This window comes from Peromyscus californicus, unplaced genomic scaffold (genome assembly GCF_007827085.1).
Source record: "Peromyscus californicus insignis strain IS unplaced genomic scaffold, ASM782708v3 Scaffold_8__1_contigs__length_139910024, whole genome shotgun sequence".
Lineage (NCBI taxonomy): Eukaryota > Metazoa > Chordata > Mammalia > Rodentia > Cricetidae > Peromyscus > Peromyscus californicus.
Window position 1 is genome coordinate 133,059,616 of NW_026294606.1, and position 6,000 is coordinate 133,065,615.

Genomic DNA, 6,000 nt, shown 5'->3' on the forward strand with positions numbered 1-6,000 from the left:
TTTTATGTATATGAGTGTTTTGTCTGCATGTATGTCTATATATCATTGGCATGCCTGGTGCCTGTGGAGGCCAAAAGACAGCATCAGATCCCCTGGCACTGGAGTAAAAGATGATTGTGAGCTGCCATGTGGGTGCTGGGAATTGAACCTGGGTCCCTGGAAGAGCAGCCAGTGCTCTTAACGGATGAGCCATCTCTCCAGCCCCATGTTAATCTTTTATTAATTGTAGCTGCTCACTCTCCAGATTCTGCCATGCCCTTTCTTCTTTTTTGAGACAAGGTTGTCCTGGATCTCTCTGTGTGGCCAAGGATAACCATGAGTTTCTCGTGTCCTGCCTCCACCTTCCTAGGGCTGAGATTATAGGCCCACTCCATAACACCCACTTTATGCTATGTGTTGGGGACTGAATTGAAGGCCTATGCATGTTAGGTAAGTACTCTACCAGCTGAGCTGTATCCCCTCCATTCCTTATCTTAAATAACTAATGCTCTATACACTTGATGAAGTTAGGTGCCCAAAGAAAGAATTATTATTTTTTAAGAGAGAGAGATTCTGAAATAATAACCACCCCTTGTATTAAAATTTTGTTTTCATAAAATGGCATTTAGAAAAGCAGAACCACTTCTAGAACACTTACTTGTGACAAATATTTAGCAGATATAATTACTGCAAAGTAGTCCCTTCAAACCCCTGAAAGTGTGACTTGCTCCGAATTCGCTACTTTGAGGTAACACACGTACGCTCAGCATGCAAATCGTGGTCTTCGAGGTTCTGCCAGATGGTCCCTTCAGAGTAAATGCTTTCCACATGAGAATGTTTATATTTGTGTTTCTGGCATGAATTAATACTCTTCTCATGATATTTAATAAAAAACAGATTATTTTATTTCTGTCTCACGAAACCAAGCACCTTCCCATTCTGTCTGGTGAAGGTTCTTTTTCTCCTGTTGGTGAGGTGGCAGCCAGTGTGGGCTCTGGAGAAGGAAGCCCTTTCTCTCCAGCCAGAATGGCACGCAGCCGAGAAGGATTTGAGGGAGCCACCATAGACATCCTTTTAACTCCTAGACTTTCCTTCTAGCTGATGTTCTGGACCTGGAGACTGTCTGGACTCTCTGGCTATATTCATCCTGTTGCCGAAAACTATCGCATTCCCTGCTAAGCCTCCGTTTTTCCAGCCTGGAATCCTTACAATTGTGGCCACGGCAGGAGATGACTTCCTCTCCTTTGATTTATGTTTTGCATGTAGGAGGAATGGTACTGAGCTCTAGTCATGCAGCTTGCTGTTTCTTGAGATGCCTTTGGCTGATAGACACTGGGCCTCGCAAACAGTAAGTGCAGGGTTGGTTCAGAACAGGCTTCTTGCCCTTCAAAGGTGAGTTTAGTCCAAAGAAATGTGAAAAATTGAGCCGGGCGGTGGTGGCGCACGCCTTTAATCCCAGCACTCAGGAGGCAGAGCCAGGCGGATCTCTGTGAGTTCGAGACCAGCCTGGGCTACCAAGTGAGTTCCAGGAAAGGCGCAAAGCTACACAGAGAAACCCTGTCTCGAAAAACCAAAAAAAAAAAAAAAAAAAGAAATGTGAAAAATTGGTGTGGACTGTGGCTGGAGATTCTAAAGCCTGCAGCTGACTTTTCTCCTCTTGGAAGGAATTCAACATAGGGAACAGGAAAAGTTTAGAAGGGAGGGGAAAGGTTGGGATCCGAGGCAAGAACTAGATATGCATGAGCTTGAGTTCTTTCACTATTGAACTTAACACAAGGCCGAGTTTTCGTCTCGCTGGTCACTGCCTTCGCACCTCCAAGTCCCTCTAACTTACCAGAATCTGGCTTCTGTCCGGTCTGCCACTGAAATGATGTCCTTGGAAGTCACCAAGGTACATCTTCGTGGTAAAGACCGTGCGACTCAACCTCCCTGTACTGATCTCTCTGCAAAGTGTCTCAGAATTCTCTCCGTCCTCAGTTTCTGTCCTCGATTGAGATTTCTCTGGTGAGTTCTTCTTCTCCAGAGCTGCTATCTACATCTCCACCTCTCCAAATTTGGCATCTTCCAAGGTTCTGCCTTAAGATCCTTTGTTGTCATGACAGTTGAGTTGCTACCATAGTGTTATCAACTGTACTGTCTTCAAATGTCATCTTTGAATCTACAGGCCTGATTGTGAACTCATTTATAGGCCCTGGAACCATTTCTTTTCTAGAATGTCCTAAACAGAAGAGTCTATTGTGATATACCTGGTGAAGATGTGGAGGACCTCTAGAGTTAAGAGTGGAAAAGACTAGGCTGGAGAAGTGAATGGCTCTGGTGGTTAAGAACATTGGCTCCTCTTGCAGAGGACCCAGGTTCAATTCCCAGCACCCACAGCAGATCACAACCATCCATAACTCCAGTTCCAGGGATCCAACACCTTCTTCTGACCTCCACAGGCACCAGGCACACATGTGGCACACACACACACATATGCAGACAAAACACTCATGCACATAATATAAGATGTATCTAAAAAAAAAAAGAGTGGAAATGGCTTGAGTAAAGTTATTAAGTAGTTGGCAGGTAAAGTAAATAGGGCTCTGGAGTGGGTTTGCTGTCCAAAGAGAGGAAGGACAGAGAGGGAAGAGAAGAGAGGAGGAGGAGGAGGACAGAGTGAATCAAGTTTTGTGCCTTGAGCACCTTGGAGAGTGGGTGCAACCTTATTGGAGTTAAGGAGTTTGTGTTCAGTCACAGCATTCTCAGCGTCTTTTGTAGTCTATCACGGACTAGAGAGCTTTCAGTAGAAAGGGAGCAGGGTTCATGACCTTAACAAGGGAACCGAAGCCCTTCACAAGCGGGCTTTGTTTGGTCTCATTGCAGTTTTTCCAGTGCAGCAGACTCCACAAGGCTGTTTTTCACCTTGCCTTTGCTCAAGCTGTTCTTTCAATCTGGAATATTCTTCCCATGTTTCCTGCTTAGGAAAGTCCTTCTTCAGTTTGCACTTCACTTTCTCAGACCTCACAGAGCCTCCTCCTCCCCATGAACATGAATGTTTCTGGGTTATAGGGAGTCTCTCTCAGGATGAGCCCAGCGCTACCCATAATCCATTGCTGTCTTCATCATTATTACCCACCCCTGCTCTTCACAACCTAAAGTTTCTGTCCCCGCATATAGGAAGAAGAACACAGAATCACATATGTACATAGATAAGAATTAATCTCTGTCCAATATTTTATCAACATTTTGGTGTCTTTCTCGGTATTATAATGCAGGTTTTCAAACATGCACCTCTTTTATTGGTTGGCAATTCTATTGTTTGCTTGTTTTTTTTTCTTAAGACAAAGTTGCTCTGTGTAGCCCTGGCTGTCCTAGAACTTGCTCTGTATAGCAATGAGGCCAGGAAAGGATGGGAGAGAAGTAGTTGTTAGAGCAGACTTGGACTCACTGTGGAATACGGTCAACTGGGATGGAAAGTTTGAAGTCTATACATAGACTTCTCTAACAGAAAATCATGTATGTGCATATTTAACCTCTTATGCACAGGCAGACAAGCCAAACTGTTAAGTCCTTCATCAGCAGGAAATTATCACTCTGCTCGTTGAAAAGATACACAGCCTCTGTGGAACTGAGACTCCTGCATACTTAGCCATGCTGTATGCCTGTATCTGGTGCCATAAAGAGATGGGGCCTTGACTGACAGTCCAGGGGTGATCCACTGCTGTTCCCATTTGTTTCACTGTAGGGAAGATGGGAAAGGGGGGTCTTTTGATTAATGAGATTTCTTTGATCCTTAATTATTCTTTTCATATGTTAGCCTCCTTCATCAACTTGCTTTTATTTTGGGCAGCACAAGGAAAAAAATGAAAAGATATTGTCTTCTAATATGAGGCCTGGAATAGCAAAATTGATGACCTTCCTTCTGGATGCTCACACATGTATGTTTATTTCTACCTAACACTATACACATCGTCTATGCATTCTTTAGATATGTGCCCCATGCTCTCTATCTGACCATCCATCGGTCTCTGCTTCTTCAGTCCTCCTTTGGTAAGAGGATTTGATCTAGAGTATTTGAATTTTTGATTAGCTCTTTTCTGTGAAAGCAGAGAGTCACTGTCTAACCCAGAGTTTTTGAGGGAATTGCATACACAGAGAAAATGATTGCTGAGTGTAATATTTTCATTCCAAATTGGGGTTCCCAATTGTGTTGTAGAACCCCCTTCACAGTGTGCTGGGTTCTGTGAGAGCCACGGGGTGCCTTTGCTTGGCTTGATGCTAGTCCTAGGCTACTGTGGGAGTTCTTCCTCTGGGCCCTTGTCTGGGCTCCCTGGCTCACAGGGCCACCCAAGCAGGAAGCAGCTTACATCCTTGACAAATAGTTTTTCTAAAGGAATCCTAGAATGTAGTGGGTAGCTGTTTGAGCCATGCCCTGAAGCACCTCCTCTAGTGAGGCAGCTGTAGCTGTTACATCTGCCTGTGACCTTGAGGTACCTGCCCCTGGGGCGTGGCCACTGGGGGACCCTTAAGACCTGGGATGCATGTATGCTTTCTCTCTTCACTACCTCGCGGTTTTTGGATACTGAGACCAAACAAATCAGCATGGGACATAGCTGTGGGGGAGGGGGGTGGGTAAAGCTACACATGAATCGAGCCTGGTGGGCCAGGTGGGTGCTCAGTACTAGGCGTACTCAGCGGCTTGTAACGGATGCAAGTCTGCCACGGTGTGCAGGACGTAGACTCGGAGACTTGGGAGGGAGAAGAGAGGGAGTGGATGGTCAACCCATGCTCCCATGTGGGGGAGTTGGTTGCCAGATAATGGGATTAATCCACAGAGTCTACTTAATGAGCAAAGGAATTTATTTGGGGGTTAACTCACAAGCATGGGAGATTTATTGTAGGGTCCGGGGAAAGCTGAGCTATGTCCCATACTGATTTGCCTGGTCCAAGATCTCAGCATCCGAAACCGTGAGGTAGTGAAGAGAGAGCATGTGAGTATCCCAGGTCTTCGGCCACACCCCAGGGGTGTGTACCTCAAGGTCATAGGCAAGTGTAACAGTTACAGCTGCCTCACAAGGCGGTGCTTCAGGGCATGGCTCAAACAGCCACCCACTACACTAGAACATCCTCACCAATGGGACAAATACAAAACCCACCCCAGGATAAGAGTCCTAAATCAGTGGTAAAGCACTTGCTTAGTTCATGAGAGGCCCTGAACTCCACTGCAAGACAGACAGACAGACAAACAAGCAAAAAATCAAGCAAATTCCCAAATGAGAAGCGCCTCTAGAGGCCCCATGGAGGGCTTTGGACTGCTTTCCTTCCTTAGCATCGTGACCCCACACTGCCCTTGACTCTGACAGCTCCATCCATTTTTCTCATGAGTGGGAGGAAGAGGGAAGAACTTTGAGCAGACACATCAGGTTGGGTGAGGGAGCCAACATTTATCTAGAGCATAAAGTGCTGGCAACACGGGACAAGAATAATAGTTCTGCTGGCATCTCTTGTTCCCCACTCTACAAGCTCGCTTTCCTGCGGCCTGTGCCAGGTGTAACCAATGGTGTCACAATCTGACTTTATCGTGTGCTTTTTCCAGGCCTGCTCTGTCGGCTCTGTGCCTGCCCCCAGAGGCCCACTCCGCCATCCCTAGCCATGGGCGAACCCATCGCTCACGGTTGAAGGAGTGAATACTCTCTTTTGTTACTAGAACCCAATCTTTCCACCCCTTGTGGCAATTCTCCCGAACCTCACGAGAGTCATCAGGGGGCTCGTATTCTAGATGTCCATGGGGATGACTGGCACCAGCACACTGAAATTGACTTTTTTTTTTAACCTGTTACACTCTTCCCAGTTTCCCACCTGTGTTCCTGGAATTGCTTCCAAAATAAATGACTGCACAGGAATCTTTTTCTCAGGGCTTTATTGGAATCCAGAAAATATAGTTGTATAAAGCTAAATTACAGATAGGTAATAGGGACAGATAATAGGGAGAGATAAACAGGTCTGTCGATCTAGAGAAAAGATAATAGATATAGCTAGATC